The sequence below is a fragment of the Papio anubis genome, chromosome 18 (genome assembly GCF_008728515.1).
Source record: "Papio anubis isolate 15944 chromosome 18, Panubis1.0, whole genome shotgun sequence".
NCBI classification, from domain to species: domain Eukaryota; kingdom Metazoa; phylum Chordata; class Mammalia; order Primates; family Cercopithecidae; genus Papio; species Papio anubis.
The window spans coordinates 67,211,195-67,232,186 of record NC_044993.1 but is presented as its reverse complement, the minus strand read 5'-3'; the positions used below and the strand labels follow the sequence as shown (position 1 = coordinate 67,232,186).

Sequence of the window (20,992 nt, the reverse complement as noted above, 5' to 3'; positions counted from 1 at the left end):
GGAGAGATAGATGATAAGGAAGTAACTCTATAACTGAAAAAGATAATTACAAGTTTTGAAAAGTGATGTAAGGAAATCCACAAGGTAATGCAAGTAAGAGTAATTGATGATGGTGATAGGGGTTCACGGTTGGACAGTCTTGAGAACAATTAGTTCCAAAGTGAAACCACCTTTAAGGAGGCAACATTTGAATGGAGACCTGACGTGGTTTGGATTTGTATCCCTGCCCAGATCTCATGTTGAATTGTAATCCCCAATATTGGAGGAGGAGCCTGGTGGGAGGCAATTGGATCATGGGAATGGACTTCCCTCTTGCTGTTCTTGTAATCCTGAATGAGGTCTCACAAGATCTGGTTGTTTAAGAGTGTGTACCACTCACTGAAGGTAACCATAGTAACAAGAAAATCCCAAATGAGCTAAACTCACAACTAGGTTGACTCCAGTCTCCACGTGAACACACTAGTAGAAGAGATGTGCATGTTTCTTTCTTTTTTCCTTTATCTTTTTGGGTTTTTTTATTTTTTACTTTTTTGAGACAGGGTCTTGTTCTGTTGCCTAGGCTGGAGTGCAGTGGCACCATCTCAGCTCGCTGCAGCCTCAACCACATGGGCTCAAACTATCCTCCCACGTCACCTTCCCAAGTAACCGGGACTATAGGTGTATTTCAATGTGCCTGGCTAATTTTTGTATTTTTTTGTAGAGATGAGACTTTGCCATGTTGCCCAGGCTGGTCTTGAACTCCTGAGCTCAAGGGATTTACTTGCCTTGATCTCCCAAAGTGGTTGGATTATAAGCGTGAACCATAGTGCCTGGCTGAGATGTACATATTTCTATGCAAAAGTACTATTTACTTCAGTCTTGACTACTTTCCTTCATGTCTAGGATTCAATATTAAAACAGAAAAAAACGAGGAAAAAATAATCCATTTAGACAAAGGAAGCACATCAATTAAACTCAGAAAAGACCCCAGTGTTAAAATCATCAGGGAATGAATTTAAAATAACTATGACTAATAATTTTTAAGTTTTAAAGCATAGTTTCCTCATCTTCAAAATGATGGGTTTTTTTGTTTGTTTGTTTGTTTTGTTTTGTTTTGTTTTTGAGATGGAGTCTCACTCTGTCGCCCAGGGTGAAGTGCAGTGGCACGATCTTGGCTCACTGCAAGCTCCGCCCACTGGATTCACGACATTCTCCTGCCTCAGCCTCCTGAGTGGCTGGGACTACAGGTGCCCACCACCACGCCTGGCTAATTTTTTTTTTTTTTTTTTTTTTTTGGTATTTTTAGTAGAGGCGGGGTTTTACCATGTTTGCCAGGATGGTCTCAATCTCCTGACCTCATGATCCGCCTGCCTCAGCCGCCCAAAGTGCTGGGATTACAGGCGTGAGCCACCACACCCGGCCAAAATGATGGTTTTTTAAAGTACCAAATTCTTCTGGTTATTGTGCATATTAAATGGCATAATGTAGGCCAGGCACGGTGGCTCACACGTGTAATCTCAGCACTTTGGGAAGCTTAGGCGGGTGGATCACCTGAGGTTGGGGTTCGAGATCAGCCTGGCCAACATGGTGAAACCCTGTCTCTACTAAAAATACAAGAAATTAGCTGGGGTTGGTGGTGGGCACCTGTAATCCCAGCTACTCGGGAGGCTGAGGCAGGAGAATTGCTTGAACCTGGGAGGCAGAGGTTGCTGTGAGCCAAGATCATGCCACTGCACTCCAGCCCGGTCAACAGTGTGAGACTCCGTCTCAAAAAAATAAAATAAATAAATGACAAAATGTTAGTAAAGTGCGTGCTTAGCAAAATATCTGACACAGGGTAAGGATTTAGTAAATGACAGTAATTGTAGTCCTTATCACCTTGGATACTTAATGAAATACTGTTGAATGTTCAAGAAAAAAAAAAAGTGTGTACTTCTTCCCCCTTCACCCTTTTTCTCCTGTTTCTGCTACACAAGACTTGCCAGCTTCCCCCTTTGCCTTCTGCCCTATTGAAAGTTTCTTGAGTCTTCCCAGCCACGCTACTGTACAGCCTGCAGAACTATGAACCACATAAATCTCTTTCTTTATAAATTACCCACTCTCGGTAGATCTTCATAACAGTGCAAGACCTGATTCATACAAGACCTCCGTGTTCAAGAGGGACCTGCCAGGGATAATTCAGGAAAGGGTGTTAGAGTCAGGAGGAACAGCAAGAGCAGAGGCCCTGAGCTGGAAGGAGCATGGTATGTTGGAGAAACAGAAGTGAGAGGGGGGCTGCTGGAGAATAGTTGGTGAGAAGGAGACATGTATCAGGAAGAGCTAGAGAGACCAGGGTGGGGGGTTCACACGTGAATGGTTGGAAACATGAGCTTCATTCCTGAGTGTGTCACCCATTTTAGCCTTCAAATAGGTGATAAGGTAGGTATTCGTGAAGGATTAAGGATGTTGCTGAAGTTTATCCCATAAGGGATTATCAGAACCATGATTCATTCCCTCTCTTTGCAGAATCCATCCATTTTACCTTGATATGATGCTACCATGATGTTAATTGGTTTCGAAGCTCCAAGTACATTAATATTGGGGCAATATTAATTCCTACTTAACATAAGGATCATGAGAGTTAAGATGAGGTCACGTATGTGGATCTTTTATCCTGGTGGTCAGGCATAGTCTGTGCACAATAAACAGTAGAACACCGCCTCTTCTGATAGTTCAGTGTTTGCTTTATGTAACATTTTTTTTTTTTTCAAATGTAATTGTGGTAAAGTACACGTAACATAAAACATACCATGTTGGCCGGGTGCCGTGGCTCACTTCTATAATCCCAGCACTTTGAAAGGCCAATGCAGGTGGATCACCTGAGGTCAGGAGTTTGAGACCAGTCTGGCCAACATGGTGAAACCCTGTCTGTACTAAAACTACAAAAATTAGCTAGGCATGGTGGCGGGGGCCTGTAATCCCAGCTACTAGGGAGGCTGACACAAGGTAATCACTTGAACCCAGGAGGCGGAGGTTACAGTGAGCTGAGATTGTGCCACTTTACTCCAGCCTGGGTAACAGAGCGAGACTCCAGCTAAAAAAAAAAAAACAACACTGACAACAACAACAACAACAAACCGTGTTAACCATTTTTAAGCATACCGTTCTGTAATGTTAAATGCATTCGTTTTTGTATAACCAGTCTCCAGAACTTTTTCATCTTGCAAGATGAAACTTTTTATGTTTGTTAAATAACAGCTCTCCATTCTCCCCACCCTCCAGCTCCAGCAACCACCATTCCACTTTCTGTCTTTGTGAATGTTCCTATTCTAGGTACCTCATACATAAGTAGAATCACACAGTATTTGTCTTTTTGTGACTGTCTTATTTAATTAATTAATCTACTTAATTAATTAGTTTATTTTTTGACCCAACCACTGGCCCTGCAGCTGCTTCCGTCTGGGCATGGAAATTCCCAATCATTTCAGGAATCACGTTCACAGGCCTATAAGCACCCCCCACCAACCCACATTATCCCCCCACAATAATGAGACCTCACATGGTCTCCACATTTCCACATCCCTGCTCAAGGCCAAATGCATTCCTGCTCCCTTGCCCTGTCCTAAAGTTCATCTATATTACAGCATGTGTCAGAATTTCCTTCCTATTTAGGATTAAACAGTATTTCCTCCTACTTATCTATTGATGAACACTTGGTTTGCTTTTCTCTTTTGGCTATTATGAATAATATTGCTATAAGCACAGTTGCACAGATATCTCTCTGGGACCCTGCTTTCCATTCCTGTGGGTAGATACCCAAACATGGAATTACGAGATCATGTGGTATTTCTAGTTGTAAGTTTTGGAGGAACCACTATCGTGTTTTCCAAAAGGCTAAACCGTTTTGCATTTCACCCACAGTGCCTGAGCATTCCTATTTCTCCATAGCCTCGCCAACTTTCGTTGCTTTCTGTTTTTGTTTGCTTGTTGGTTTTGGCAGCAGTGTTTATAACAGGTGTGAGGAGGTCGCTCTAAGTAATCTTGGCCGTGTCCTTAGGAAGTATGTTATTTGCAGAGCAGCTGGAAACGTCTCATTCTCCTCCATCCACTCCTTTCTGATGAAAGTGGCATATTGCACTGATGGAATATTTACCATGGAGATAAATACATGGCATTTTGCCCTAACAAGTGGTTTTCTTATACTCAGTACCATGTTTGTGTGATATTAATGAGAACTTACAGACTTCTTTAGAATAATCAAGAGGTCCTTAAGTTTCTGTCTTGTGTACTTGAAAATATGCAACTGGTAACCATTTAAATATGGCTAAAATTCTGTGTCTCTCTTGCAGTTGTACAACCCATAATTAAATGATTTGTGGGAGCAGTCTGAATTAAGGGCCCTGTTCATCAATACTACATGAATTATGTAGCCATATCTTCATTTTTACATTATTTATTTCAGCGGCCAGATGGGTACATGGGCTGCAATATTTATCAGTAAGAAATCCAAATGTAGCTTTGGTACACTGACATCTGTGCCTGGTCTGGCCCCCCGTGGGGTAGAGTGAATATCTGTGGTTGGGGACGAGGAGGCCCTCTGCTTCTAGGCAAGACAGGAGTTCTGCAAGTGCTGGTATTTGACGCTTTATTAGTCACCCCCTAAGTAGCTCCCATCAGAGCTAAGCGGAAAGGACCGGAGAGCTGCCAAGCCTTTGGGGAGGGGATGGGCAATGTCCCATGAGTGGTGATGTGGACACCAGAGTTTTCACAACCCATTTGTCTTGGTTGCTAATGCTCTGTAAAACTCAGTAGTAGCTGATATTTAGGAAGGCAGTGTAATATAGTGTTTAAAAGCGTGGGCATTGGGGTTTACATTGTGGCTCTCCCGCTAATACTGTGTGGCTTTGGCCAAGCAGTTTCCTCATGTTTCTTACCTGGACCATGATTTAATATAGGCAGCTACTGTGTCAGAGTGGTTGTGAGGATTCATTGAGTATAGGCAGGTTATAACCTTGAGTACAGCACGCAACTGTGGGTTAAAAAGGTCAAGACTTAGAGATACTACTACGGAGTTATCTCAAAGATACATTGTTGGTGAACACTCAGAAGGGCAAAATGTTATATATTATAGGTTTCGATTTGGGTAGACAAAGCAATACAATTACAGATTGTGTTTGTATGTGCATAACATTTCTGGAAGGTTCTAACACAAATCATTGGTTTCCTCTGGAGACGTGGACGGCAGTAGGGGATGTCTTGAGTGAGCACTGTTGTATGCTGTGATCTTTATTTTAATTTTACTATGTACATATATTAGTATATTTGAGGAGCCAATAGTTTCATTTTGAAAACAAGCAATGACTTACAGAAAGCTGCATCTATCTCATGTGAAGATACATATTTTTTTTGCAGTTAGATAGGAACCTGGTGATGAGGGTCACCTAGATTTCTGGAGAGTCTTCCAACTATGTACTCAGGATCTTAGCTTACTGACCCGTGTGTCCTGCACTGGGTCCTCACCATTGTTCCCAACTCCACACCCTGGCCAAATACAGAACATTCACCCAGTCGTGGTCCATCAGGAAAATGGGAAGTTGGAAGTGGCCTCCACCTTGTCCCATTGCTGAGGGCAAGCGCGATTTTCACTTAACCATTTGGGAGAAGTAGATATTTGCCTCTACTATGGTCTGAATATTTGTGTACCCTGAACATTTATATGTTGAAATATTTATACTCCAGGTGATAGTATTAGGAGGTGATGAGGTCATGGTGGCAGGGACTTCATGAATGGGATTAGTGCCCTTATAAAAGAAGCCTCACAGACCTCCTTCCCTTGTCCTGATATGAGGACAGTGAGAAGGCATCTTCCATTTGTCTGTTTGTTTATTCGTTTGTTTTTTGAGATGGAGTTTCACTCTTGTCACCCAGGCTGGGAGTGCAGTGGTGTGATCGTAGCTCACTGTAACCTCCAGCTCCCGGCTTCAAGCAGTTCTCTTACCTCAGCCTCCCCAGTAGGTGGGATTACAGGTGCACACCACCATGCCCAGCAAATTTTTATATTTTTAGTAGAGACGGGATTTTACCATGTTGGCCAAGCTGTTCTTGAACTCCTGACTTCAGGCGATCCATCTGCCTCAGCCTCCCAAAGTGCTGGAATTACAGGCGTAGGCCACCGCACCTGGCTGGCATCTTCTATGGACCAGGAAGCAGGCCCTCACCAGACACCAAATCTACCAGCACCTTGATCTTGGACTTCCCAGCCTCCAGAACTGTAAGAAAATACATTTCTGTTATTTAGAAGCCACCCAGTCTGTGGAATTTTGTTATAGCAGCCTGAATAGACTAAGACAGCCTCAAAGTCAACATTTAAGAGTTCAGATTAGACCATATAGTGTAACATTTTTTTAAATTTTAATTAATTTTAAGTTCTGGGGTACATATCCAGGATGTGCACATTTGTTACATAGGTAAATGTGTACCATTGTGATTTGCTTCACCTATCAACCCATTACCTAGGTATGCATTAGTTATTTTTCCTAACGCTCTCCCTCCCCCAAACCCATGTAGGGTAACTTCCTGACATTGCTGTAGCATTTGTAAATGGTCATGGCACTAGTGGGAGTGTCTTTTGGCATGCAGATGCATTACAGTTAGTGTATAATGAGTAGTGAGCACAGCCAGGAGTCACTTTTGTTGCCCTCTTGGTTTTGGTGGGGTTTGGCTAGTGTTTTTTTTTTTTTTTTTTTTTAGACGGAGTCTCGCTCTGTCGCCCAGGCTGAAGTGCAGTGGCCGGATCTCAGCTCACTGCAAGCTCCGCCTCCCGGGTTCACGCCATTCTCCTGCCTCAGCCTCCCGAGTAGCTGGGACTACAGGTGCCCGCCACCTCGCCCGGCTAGTTTTTTTTTGTATTTTTTTAGTAGAGACGGGGTTTCACTGTGTTAGCCAGGATGGTCTCGATCTCTTGACCTCGTGATCCACCCGTCTCGGCCTCCCAAAGTGCTGGGATTACAGGCTTGAGCCACCACGCCCGGCCTTGGCTAGCTTTTTATGGCATCTTTTTACCAACGAGGTCTTTGTGACCTGTACCTGGTGCCGACCATCTATCTCATCCTGTGACTCACAATGCCCAGCCTACTGGGAATATAGCCCAGTGGGTCTCAGCCTTAAGGGATGAACCCTCAGTTTTGGGAATTGCCCACCCTTTTCCTGGAAAACTCAGAAATAATCCACCCCATTTAGCATGTACTCAAGAAATAACCATAAAAATAGCCAACCGTCTGCTCTTGGGGCTGCTATGCCTATGGAGTAGTCATTCTTTATTCCTTTTAATTTCTTAATAAATTTGCTTTCACTTAAAAAAAAGAGTTGAGATTAGTTCTTCTAAAACTCCATATTCAGGGTAGATTTCCCTCTGTTTTCCTTTTCTATAAATGAACCAAAAATGTTGAAAATTCTATCATTTTAAGCCATTTTCTGGAGCTGTGTGTGCTCTTCGAGCATTGGGTTGTACAATACTGTTTGCCTTTTTTCCAGCAGTGTTTCTCATTTGATTTATCAGAGATGATACTTGGTAATTCAGTTTGATATTGTTCCCTGTATCCGATGATAAACACTTGAGGGAAACCAGGAAATCTATTTTTTATGTTAAGTAATAACACTGGCCCTTTCATTATCCTTTCAGCATTGCAAATCACCCTTGCTCTCTCTCGGCAAAGAGAGAGGAACTAAGATTTGTTCGGTGTTGACTCCTACATAATTATGTTATTCAGCGTTAAATATGAGAGAACTTTGTTACACAGAGCCAGGAGGGGGCAGTAAATTTCCTTTTTTACTGTTATTAAAAATGGATCCTGCGTTTCATGCATAGCAAGATCTCATCCGTTTGCTCTAGAATACCACTGTTTCCTACCCCCTACCCCAGTAAGGGAAATTTTTTGAATTCATTGTGACTCTGGTTTTTTGTAACACTCCCATTAGGTTTTTAAGTAGTGTGCTTTCACATTACTACCTGTAAAGAGGCAAAGGCAAATTTTTGCATTTGCCAAAAAAGAAAACACAAATAAAAATAAAAGGCTATCTTTTTCCTTTTTTTTTTAACTTTGCAAAGGAGATACAATCACGACTTGTCTTAAGATCTGTTTTAGCTCTTCCCATTCCCAAGTAGGTGCAGGTGGAACTATCACTGGATAAACTGAAATCAAAGTACACTGCCTGGACATGTTCAGGTTCTTGTGAAAAATAAGACAAGGGAAGGATGCCTTTAATGTACATAGCTGCTTTCCTGGTCATGTTCCACCGTGTCAGCAAACACTGTGATTTCAAACAGGTGTGCCTGCGCAGACAACAAGCTTGCTGATCAGCGTCTGGACTGGACCCCTGGGCTTGCCTGTGCATTTTCCCTTCCTTCTGCAGTGACTGCTACTTCTTAAAACTTATATCTTTGAATATCATTAACTTACGTAATTGCTATGTTCCCTACCAGGGTACCTAATATATCTGGCTAGTTTTAAGGAACACCAAGTTCTCTCTGTGGGATGATTTGGGGGTGGCTTGGGAATTATTATTGGCTGTGCTATAAATGGCTGAGGAGGGAAATAAAGGACACGTTCAGGACACAATTAACACTTTCTAATGGCACAGCCTGTGTGCTATCCAGAGACAGGGAGGCAGTCCAGACCCAGAGAAATCATGACATACAATGAGAGTTCCTCATGACCTTCAGGTATTTGGACTGAACACACACACACACACACACACACACACACAAAAACACACACACACATACACACCACACACACACATATAAATATATATAAAACACACATGTGTATACATTTGCTTTCAAAAATCACAATTCCACAGAAAGAAGAGGTGAGACTCACTCTCCTGCAATTCTGACAATCCTCCAACCTGCAGACTGGACATTTCTGGCCACTTCTAAAAGGTAATAATAGGTTAACGCAAAATTAATTGCATTTTTTGCCATTTCTTTCAGTGGCAAAAACAAACAACAAAAAAACGCAATTACTTTTGCATCAACCTAATAGAAACTATCTAAAGCATATTTTCTTAAGTATCCAGATTCTCATTAGTCTTCATTTTACAATTGTTACTGGGTTTTTTTTTTTTTTTCCTTCATATCTCCCTGCTGCTTCCACCTACACCAGATGAAGCACAGGGCACAAACTGGATTATATGCAAATTGTACACTGATTTATTAGCCTGAGCCAGAACTTTAATGAGGGGAGAGGGAACCATACAAACAGCTCTTGGGACCTATGCTTGAGTGGAGTTTTATTGCTATACTAGGTTTCAGTGTGAATTTGGGATAGGGTCTTCTACCTCCTCCTTCCTTAAGGATTGAGGAATGTGTCTACTTACAAATGTCCCTGATACACCTGTCAAACAGGCTGACACATGTGAGTTTCTCTATGAAGTACGTCGCTGAGTTCAGTGGAATTTATCCAATATTTTTTTGACAGGCATTTGAGGTCTTTAATGTTTTCCAGGGCGTTTGACTTTGTTTCTCTGTTCCTCCTTCTCGGGCATGTTAGTGGGGTTAACGTATAGTCTGGTATTTACCTGATTCCATTTGGAAATCATGCAGCCTGTTTTGGAATCATAGTTCTACCACGTACGCATAGAGATGAAGGGAAGAAAATTCTTTTGGTCTTTTTAAGTTCCTCATCTGTAAATTGAAGACATTGTAATATTCCCATCCTCACAGTTTTGTTTTGAGATCTAAGTGACTTATTACAGTCAGGATTTTAGCATAGAGCCAGCCACAAAGTGAACATCAATAAATGGCTCATAGTTTATCATTAGTTTTGACTTTTGTTTTTATATCCATTCATTATGCTTTTTGGAAAATTACTTCAAGCAGTGTCACTTCTTACAGTCACTGTATCACCTTAAGTGAAGCTTCTGCAGGACTGCTATATTGTGGTATTTATGCCTTTAAGCAGTTTTCAGCTTGGGGAAATACAAGGTTGCAATTTACTTATCAAATAGTGAAAGTTGAGCAAATTTCTCTCTTGTGTAAACAGTTAAAACCCAATGTCTTGTCCTTTGTTTCTTCTTGTAGAAGGGGCTATTCCTTGAGCCCAACTGTATTTTGAATGTTTCATAACCTTGGAAATTGTTCATCGCTATGAAGTAATCCCTTTTATTACATAATATAAAGGGAAGATAAAGTTGTTAATTCTCAATGCATCTGAAGTGGTGACATGTAGCAAACAGCTCATTATCCCCCACACAAAGCACAATTACTCAATAGAGGGAAGCACTGCTTTCAGAAGCTGCCTCATATTTGAGCTGCCCCAAGCTGGCTAATGTTGGATATTGATTCTGAATAATTCAAATAGCAATAAAATTGGGTTTTCATGACAGTCGATCAGAGGCATTTTATATTTAATGCTCAATAGAAGAAATGCGGTGTCTTCTTACCTTCTGAATTTCAAAGCCATTAAAGTAATTGTAGGTCATTACGCTAAATTTATCTGCATAATCGGAATAGTTAATCTAATTCATGTAGCATTCAAAACAGTGGCGAAAGAAGAACTGATGAATTTTTAGATATGATATATATAGTGCATGTATACATATGCATACATACACACACGTATATATGTATACATGCACACACGTTTAGTCAAAGTAGTGTCACTTGACCAGCATTCATTTCTGTTAATACGATCAACAAAGCATATGGGGATAACTTTAAATAATTCATTTGATCCTGTTTCTCACATATTCCCAGTGGCCTCAGAAGTGAATAGCTTCTGTTGAAATGGAAATACTAAACTAAGGAGTTTAGTTCTTTATATGATTTTGCTGATCTTTTCTTTTTAGTTTTCATCCATCTTTCCAAAATAGACTTACCTGGGAGTTATATATAATTACATGTATATAATTGGGGTCACCAGACCCCAGAGATTCTGATTTAATTTATTTGAGATTGGGGCCTGAGGATCAAGATTTTTTTGAAAAGCTCCTCAGCTGATTCTAATGTATAGCATAGAGAAACAAGGTAAATATAATTCAGCCATTCACTCACTCATTAATAAAATTGTTTATCAAGTACCTGTTATCTTCTACAGTCTTATAGGTGTTCTGATGGCTAAAAGGTGAGGAAGATAGTATTGTAGGAGCCTTCCCACCAATCCATTAAAAAGTTTTAAAGTGCCAATTTAGACATAGAAACAAAGAAGATGTTTATATGCAGCTGCCTGGAAAGCCTAATACTTCTGCCTCTGGGAATATTATCAAAACCCTAGAGGGAAATGGGCTTCTAAAGGCTTCTTGGCTGTGTATAGAAAGTATCTCATTCTGTTCTATCTTTAGACTTGCAACCTTTAATATATGACCTCGGATTAGTTTGTTGGAAGGTAGAGTGACATACAAAAGCAGAATTCCACCTTACTTGGGAATTGGGTTTAAAGTCATGCTGTGCGTTAGTTTAGGATGAGTTTGTTTCTAGTGTCTACAAGGCAGAGAAGTATCTCGTGGTAAATGCTGAAGTATCATGGGACAAATGGAGTTTGGAAGAAAGCCACTTAGAAAGGATAATGGCCCGGGAGGTACAACATGTAAAACTTGTACAGGATGCCTGATTCCGAGAAGAGAGAATGGCTTATCAAAAATTCAGATCCTGATGCCAACAAATGACTCTACTTGTTGAACATTTTTGTCTAGGAAGTAATTTGGAGAGCTTGGAAATAATCGTGGAGATAATCTTGATGCTCTTTATATATTCCTGGGCTGCCTGTTAGAAGGACATCTCTCCACCTCTGCAATTCCTGCTTCCTTTGACTTAAGTATTTGCTTCCCTAAAAGAAGCCTTAAATAATTATAACTCTTATCCATCTGGAGAAGAGGAGGGGACTTGGGAACAAAGCCTGAACAAATATAAATGGTTCATCTAGGGAGATGGTAGAATTGTACACCAGTGTAAAGCCCTAAGGATGGGGGTAGCAATGGTGAGAATCCCTTGAATCTCGTTTGTGCCCAATTTAGGATAAGAAATACATCATATAGTAAGCAGTGAGCACGTGGAATCTCTCTGTCTCTATCATCTGTGTATCTATCATCTATCTCATCTGTATCTAATCTATCAATCTATCTAATTATCTGTCCATCTGTCTAATTACCTATCTGTCTAATCTATCCATCTATCTACCTGTCTATCTAATCTATCAGTCTATCTCTCTCTCTCCTCTATCTATCTCTATCTCTCTATCTCTCTATCTGTGTATCTCTCTATCTACAGTCCTGAAAAAGGGATTGGATTCAGAAGTGATAGTGATATCATTGTTTAATGTGAAGAGTGGTCATTTTGTGGAAAATCTTCAATCATGATGAAGTTATAACTGTTAGATGAAATGCCACTGTCCAAACCATTTTTAAGGTCACTGCTAGGGGTAAACAGACAAAACTGATTATTTAGTGGATTATGAATTGTAGAGTTGGAAGATAGCTTACATTTCATTTACTAGGAGTTTCTCGTATGTGGCTGAGGAGCAGAGCCACAAGTGGACTTTACTAAAGATTCCCAGACCCCAACCTGCCTCCTTGAATTAGAATTCCCACGTATGGGGTGTGGAGACTTATATCTTTGACAGGCTCCCAGCTAACTCCACAATGATCCAAGAACCAGGAATGAGGAAACACTACTTTTGTTGGTATCATTGATGTTAGAGATAACAAAAGAGAGGTTATGTCTTGCAACCCAGATCAGAAGCCAGATTATAAATTCCTAACTCAGGAATATCCTTTTCCTTTGGAAAACTGGTTATATTCTTCCCTTGGAAAGCCTGAATTAGAAGATGAATACAGAGGAACTGCTGAGGACAGCTAGAATTACCGAAGGGGCAAGAATACAGGGAAGATACAGATCAGATCCTAGAGGAACTAAATCCAAACGCTGAAGGCTAATGGGAAATGGTAAGATGAGGTGGGAAGTGGAGTTCTGTACAACTAAAAGGGACACAAAAATATTGCTGCAAGCCTAGACAGATACTGATCATATATCACTGTGGATCATTGATATATAGGGCATGACTATACTTTAGAAACAGGGGATCAGTGACCCCACATCTTATCTGTCATAGCACACTGCTACTCTCTCTCCTTCAGCCTCTGGGTTTGCCATCTTTTTTGTGCTCTTGCAGACTTCTAGCTGCAAGCATCTGTGTTTGAAAGTATTTCCCAGGATTATGGAAGTTGCTTTGCCCATGCACAATAGGAGATGAGAATTGTGAGGCAATTAATACTCCAGGGAACAGCCCTCAACCAATGGCTCCTGGGAGCTGGAGTGTAAATACCCCAGCTCCCTCACCCCATGGGTAGGATAATGATGAGGCACATGTTTTGAAAGTTTTCCCACATGACTAGGCCCATTATGTATCTGGCTTCTTAGTCCATCCTTTATTAAATGATGCTTTTTTCTTCCCTGTGCTGATTTCTCCATTTCTCCCTTCCCCATTGCTGTTTCCTACCTTCCAAAATGAACAACTTGTTCTAAAAATCCTTGGCTCATTGTCTGCCTCTAGGGGAATCCAAACAAACAAAGGATCTTTGTGTTCCTATGTTTTCTTGCACAGACAGTTAAAATCTGACATCTAGGAGTAATGTATGAAATTAGCTGAGCCTACTAAAACCAAATTTGAATCAAAAGGGGAGGTTTTTTTTAAAGGATCTAGGTAAATTCCGGGAACTGTATTGGAATGACTCAAGCTACGGCTTGAGATCTACCTCTCTTTTAACCTTTCTTCCATTTCTCTTTCGGTCTTCTCTTTGCATCTGATTCTTCTGCATAGTTTCTGGTCTCTTCCCCCTAAGCATCTTGATCCCTCCTCCTTTCCAAAGACTGGCTTCCCCTGCTTACTCACAGTTTCTGCTTCTCTGCAGCCTCAGCTGGCATGTAACTGGATTACAGTGGTGTTAGATTTGGCCAAGAATGCACAGTGAAATTCCAGTTCGAGAATTCACTCTCTTGGCCCCAGGCTCCAGTTCAGATTCTCATGAGAGAGCGAGTCTGTGACAGATGCAGCATTCCTTGCTAGGAATCAGCTTCCCCGAGGCAGGTGACCTCCCTGGCCCAGGCACTTGCACTGCACCTGCACTGGGGAGTTGATTGAGGATTGTGACGTCACCTGGTTCATTGAGTATCTCTTCCAGGGAGATGGGCTTAGTATTGTAATCTAGGAAACAGATTTAGTGTGGCAGGCAATTGCTTTTCATCCTGAATAGGCAGACTTTCCTCCACGATTAGTGCACATAGTAGGTCTGCAAGGCAGGGACCCTCTGTGTTAATGCAAGGACAGTGACGTTGGAGAGAAGAGCAAGGTGAATGTTTAGCATTTATATAGAATGTTGACATCCTCTGTTGCCTAAAGCACATAAGCCTGATTTATGCCACGTGAGAACTAGTACATTCTGCCAGTGCCTCTGTACATGCGGCACACCTACATTTTTAAAGAGTAAATAATGAGGTGGAGTTTTTTTGTTCATGTTTTTGTTTTACGTCAGACAGCCCTTATGTAAACTTTTCACAACAAATTTGCATCTGAAAGTTTGTTAATCCATGTGTGATATTTCATGACAAATGATGAAAATACTAATTTCTGAATAAAGTAAAAGCTACTTTTACACATTTATTTGCAGAGGGAATTATAATTTCTTTATTGGCATTTTTTAAAGATTAGGTACATAGTCTTTTTAAAAATTAACTTATTAAGAAATGTCAACATCTAGGGCTCCCTCTTACATAAACAGATGCTGAAAACATAAAGGTATGAATATAAGCACTGTTGAATACAAATATCAAAATGTGAATAATGAGCAAAGCTAACCCCTCATCTCCCATATGTCATTAGAAAGTGCTTCTTCACTATTTATTTATTAGCAGGTGCCAGAGCCCTGGCAAACTCCCATTTTTGAAATTTGGCCTCCAGTGTGATAGAAACAGAAATGTGACTTGGGCATATATGTAATCCTTCCATCCTTCCATAATCCAGATATGCTGAACTGATCTGTATATCCATGTGTCAGAGCAAAGCCTGTGCCTGTCACCTGAACCCACTCAGTCCTATAGCCTTCATGAAAATTAAATTTAAAAAGGTTTCTTGGTGAGTTTTATAAGGGCAGTAGGAGAATTTGCTAGGTCAAGCTAGTCAGTATTTTTATAATGAACCATTTAATAATTAATTTGTAGCAAATATAAATAATGGTTGTAGCCTGCAGTAGTTAAAAACCTGAGCTCCTTAGAGGAAGCAGCCAGGCGTGGTGGTGTGCACCTGTAGTCCCAGCTACTCAGAAGGCTGAGATGAGCAGATCGCTTGAGCCCGGAAGCTTGAGGCTGCAGTGAACTGAGATCATACCACTGCACTCCAGCCTGGGCAAAAGAGCGAGACCCTGTCTTAAAAAAATTTTCTGACCTCTAAAATCTGTCAAAGCTGGATTCTACTCCCATCTCTGTGACTTGCTGCTGGAAAGCAGGAGCTCACTCCAGAGCTGACGTTCACCCAGAACTCATGGCCAGTGTTGGTTCTGATTGTCAGCACTATGCTGAACAGGGTTTCAGTTCTTAGACAGTCTGAATAGCATCTCTGTCTATCTTTAAGAGTTGCCATAAAGACAAAGTTTGTAGGACACGGCGTTCAGTCCCTGGCACATCATTACAGTTGAACATGTGCTTGTGTTTCTTGCCATGGTCATTTTAGAGAACTTCTACCCAGCTGCCTGGATATGAAGTTCCAATCTTATTACCAGAATTGCACAGGGATCTGCCAAAATTACGCAGGGTTCAACAGGTTTATTTGACTTTTTTTATGCTTTTGATTTCAGCCCACATCCATGCAGCTCTGCAATTGTGTGATATCTGACCCCTCTGTCCAACTCCCATTGAATAGCTATGAATGCCCTTTGTTAAGCAATGTGCCTGGGAGGGCTGGCATAGATGTATATTCTTTGTTCAGAAGGAAGAAAGACTATCCTGTGGGCTCAGTTTTGAATTCACAAGATTGCTAATCATTGATCATAACAGCTCTGATTTACTGAACACTGACAGTTATGTAGCCATTTCCTTTATGTGGATTATCTCATTTAATCCTCACGATAAAGGTCGTGGTATCGCCTCATTACAGCTGAGGACATGGGTCCTGGAAGTTAAATCACTTACTTGAATTCTTCCAAAGTACAAGTGGCCCAACTAGGAGTTCAGTCCATGTAATTAAGACTGTGTTCTTAACTACTCTCCTAAACTCTCTGGAGCTAGGTCTCTATTCCTCAAACATTCTTTGCTTTGTGATAGTTTCTTCTCTCATTCTACACAGATTTTATCTTATTTGTGAGGGAAGAGTCAGAAAGTAGCACTAGACTTCAGTTCTTCTCTCTTTTCTCCTCCTCCCTTTACTCCTATCCAATCAGGACAATATAAATTGTACTTAAGATTTGTGGAAAATATTTCTTACGAAATCTAGATGCATAAAGCAAAACAGACGCAACAAGGAAAAGATGAGTCATTTTCAGTAGTTCTCGATGCCTGGTAACTGTTATGAGAATGTGTTATTAGGATGTGTTTCCTCACTTGAGCCCAGGACTTTAAGATCAGCATGGGCAACATAGTGAGACTGGGTTTCTATAATTTTTTTCTTTTTTAAAATTAGCCTGGTGTGGTAGCACAGCATATGCCTGTGTTCTCAGCTACTTGGGAGACTAAGGGGGAGGGATCACTTGAGCCAGGGAAGTCAAGGCTGCAGCGAGCCATGATTAAACAACTGTATACACTCCTTCCTGGGTGGCAGAGTGAGACCCTGTCTCAACAACAACAACAACAACAACAACAACAATGAAAACCAAACTGGTGGTTTATTGCTAGATGCACATGGTTTAATGGAAAGGGCATGGTTCGGAAGTTAATTACACTTGGCTCCTACCCAACTCAGCCACTCACCAGTGGGGTCATATTGGTGGAGTTACTTAAATTCTAAACCTGGTTACTTAGTGCTGTCAGCTAGGGAGCTTGTACCTGCTATTCAGGGCTTTCCTTTTAAGGTTGGAAAGTTGTAAATAGGTAAATGGATAGGTATTTTTCTATCTTAGTCTCTGCAGTGCCTGTCAGAGACTAAATCTTCAGAGAATACGTATTCAACAGTTATTTATTCGGAGACCTTTAAGTGCTAGCTACTGTTTGCCGTTTAACTATTTCTCGCCTCACGGACGTGACTTGTATTTGCTTATGTCCCATTGCATGGCTAAAATAACTTGAAACAGAAGTCGTGTAACATCGGATAGATCAGAAAATGTTTGGGGAACCATGCTGAGACTCTCTCAAATTCCTAGGGGTTGCATTTCTCCTAAAAGCTGAAACTTGGTTATGAGAAGCCCCAAGGCAGGAGTCTACCATGCTAGTCCCCGAGTGGCATGGGTGGTGATCTGTGGTTCCTCTCCCACTGTGGAGAACACAGACATGAGGAAATGAATCCTTCAGCTGGAACATTGGTTACATCATTCGCAGGCCCTCCTCCTGAGACCTCTGGAAATAAGCAGATGGTTGAAGAATGAGGTAGTTTTTGTTGTCGTTTTTTTTGCCTTTTGCTGTAATTTTTGGAATAATTATGTTTACTTCCCTAGTTGGGCTGCTCAGGTGAATTAACTTTTTTTTTTTTTTTTTAAAGGGATTCAGGAATCTCAGCATGGTCACCCAAACATTTTCTCATCTACCCAATATTACCTGTTTCAAATTATTTTAGCCGTGCAAGGAGACATAAATACAATTTATGTCTATGTTGTTACCATGGAAAACCAGTTTATTTTATTTTTTAATTTTATTTTTCCATAAGTTATTTGGTACAGTTGGTATTTGGATACATGAGTAAGTTCTTTAGTGGTGATTTGTGAGATTTTGGTGCATCCATCACTACATTGTATTTGTAGTCTTTTATCCCTCACCCCTCTACTCTTTCCCCCAAATCCCCAGAGTCCATTGTATCATTCTTATGCGTTTGCATCCTCATAGCTTAGCTCCCACAGATCAGTGAGAACACATCATGTTTGGTTTTCCATTCCTGAGTTACATCACTTAGAGTAAGAGTCTCCAGTCTCATCCAGGTCATTACATATGCTGTTAATTCATTCTTTTTTATGGCTAAGTGGTATTGCATCATATATATACATACCTTAGTTTCTTTATCCACTTATTGAATGATGGGCATTTGAGTTGGTTCCACGATTTTGCAATTGTGAATTGTGCCACTATAAACCATGCATGTGCAAGTATCTTTTTCAAATAATGTCATCTTTTCATCTGGGTAGATATCCAGTAGTTGAATTACTGGATCAAATGGTAGTTCTACTTTTAGTTCTTTAATGAATCTCCACACTGAGAAAACCAGTTTGGAAGGAGAGGTTGTGATTTGTAGCATGTGGTGGTTCTGACCACATGTGGAATGCTGTATTCACACATGTGAATTCCAGATGTGGATACCCTGGAAAGTGGGATACCTGGAGTCTGAAGTAATTAATTTGGAGCCCAGGTATAGACTTAGCAGGGAGGAGTGCCATGATGGATTAGTGATGTCTGCTGTGAACGTAGCATTGGGAAGCAATAGCCTGTGTACCCTGTATTCACCACTTATCCCTGACATGGAAACTGTCTAAAAAGAGGAGCCTCATTTAAGCAGTATTCAGTGAAAACCTACCATGTGTCAGAGACTTCAGTGGGCACTAAAAAATCAATACTAAGACAGTCCCTGCCTTCATAGGGTTTACAATAGGGGAAACAACAGAGGCAAAGCTGTAAAGAATATTGGCAAGAATTAGGGCTATTCAGCTAAAGGTCAAGTGAAAAATAACGCAATATAATTTGAATAGATAAAGCGTTATGATATTTTTGCATCTCTTCGTATTTCTTCCTACAAAAGTTCACTTGCGATGATCCCTGCCCTTATATGTTATTGATAGATTTCTTGTTTAGAAGTATAAAAATGCATCAGGTTTCTCTGTTGTTTAAATTACCAGGTAAAGACTAGAAGAAATCTTGGGCCTGCAGGTAAATGTGCATCACAGTATTAAAATAGAATTCATATATTTGAAAGTTAAAAAGAACAGACATGTTACTCCTTGTCCAGTTCAGCTGGGCAGAACAGCTACTACGCGGTGCCTACGAACTTTCTGGAAGTCACTGCTGCTCAACCTCAGTTTTAAATCTGGACTCTGCTTCTAGGATGTGTTTTCTCGCCTGAGTCTCATTGGATGTGAGGGCTAAGCAAATAAATACAGTTGGGAAGAGTGAAGAGTGTTGGTCAGGTTCAATATAGGCTAGGTTTTTTCCTCAAAATGTCCCACAGCCTTAGGTTGGATGAACGTCTAGGTACACAAATGATATACAGGATTTAAATAATAGTCCATTTATTAATAAGAGGAAAGGTATCTTATATCAAGATTGTTTATATTACATTTCGTTAACTCCTTTTATTTAGGACATTGCAGTCTTTTCCCAAACAAAATGTACTATAATATTTTAAAGATGGGGGAAACCATGAAGCCTAAGTTACATTTAAACATTTGTTAAATAAGATAATAAGTAAACATTCCTTAGCACAATGCTTGACCCAGAGAAAAGTGCTAAATAAATTCTAACTATTGCCACTGGGAATAATAATGTGTGTGTACGGCAGAAAACAAAAACACAAAGGGCTTGTCTTTTTTTCTAGTAATTCTTAAAAAAAAAAAAAAAAAAAGTCAGACATCTTCCTCTGGTCAACATAGTGTAATAACGACCAAATTTAACCTCTCATCTTAAATGACTGTATGATGATCAAAACACATGAAACAATGGTTTGCACAACACCGTACATCAAACAGAGATGGACAGCGATCCTTGACAGGAGCAAAGGAGGTGAGTCCTTTCATTGCCCCAGCTTACTGCCTTAAGCGTTTCCATGAGGAGAGGAGGGGAACTCAGGTGAAGCCTGCAGTACTCCCTGTATTGAGGAAGTGGAACTGAGGGTCCAGGGACCAAGGTACCTGTCATTCTGAGGATAGAGCACCAGAGAGGAGAGTAAGAACCCAGGAGAGTATTTATAGGAATTCTAAATGTGTTTGCATCAAATAAAAGAGTTGTAAAATCTGTGAAGCAAAAACATATATAATGGAAAGAAAAACAAATATATGAACCCACAATTATAATTGTAAACCTAAACATCCATCTTTCAACAAGTTATAGAATGACCATATAGGATGTAAGGAAGGATAGAGGAGAACTCACCACCATCAACCAACAGGATGTCATCAACAATTACAGAACACTTTACCCCAAAACAGCAGAATACAAATTCTTTTAAGGAGCCCATAGAGCATATACCTTGAGAGACCATGTCCTAGGCCATAAAATAAATGTAAGCAAATGTAAAGACAGTGAAATCTTGGAGTGTGCTCTCTGACAACAGTAGAATCAAACCAGAAATTAATAACATAAAGAAAACAGGAAAAAATCTCAAACACTTGGAAGATAAACAGTAAACTTCTTGGTCATTCATGAGTTGAAAATGAAGTCTCATAATACATTTTAAAAATGACATTGAACTTAATGAAAATAAACGTACAATGTATAAAAATTTGTGTGACACAGCTAAAGCAGTCCTTAGAGGGAAATGTATAGCCCTAAATGCTTTCAATTTAAAAATGACAATTCTAAAATCAATAATATAAGGTCCCACTTCAAATAAAAACAGGGAAAGAAGAGTTAAATAAACCCAAAGCAAGCAGCAGAGTGGAAATAATAAAAATTGGAGCAAAAGTCAATGAAAGTGAAAACAGAAAAACAATAGAGAAATGCTAGTTCTTTAAAAATATAGAAGAAAATGGCAAACTTCTAGTAAGGATGATAGAAAAAAAAAAAGAGAAGGGAATATTAACAATATGAGGAAAGAAGCCAAGAATATTACTATAGACCCTGCAGACATTAAAAGGATAATAAGAGACTACTCTGAACAACTCTGCACTTACACATTTGACAACTTAAACTAATTCC

The 20,992-nt window shown here is 40.2% G+C and overlaps 1 protein-coding gene across 1 annotated transcript in view; it reads left to right on the top strand.

The window, feature by feature from the left end:
* RBFOX1 (RNA binding fox-1 homolog 1) overlaps nucleotides 1–20,992 on the top strand; it is a 2,483,424-nt gene that overhangs the window by 1,493,151 nt on the left and 969,281 nt on the right.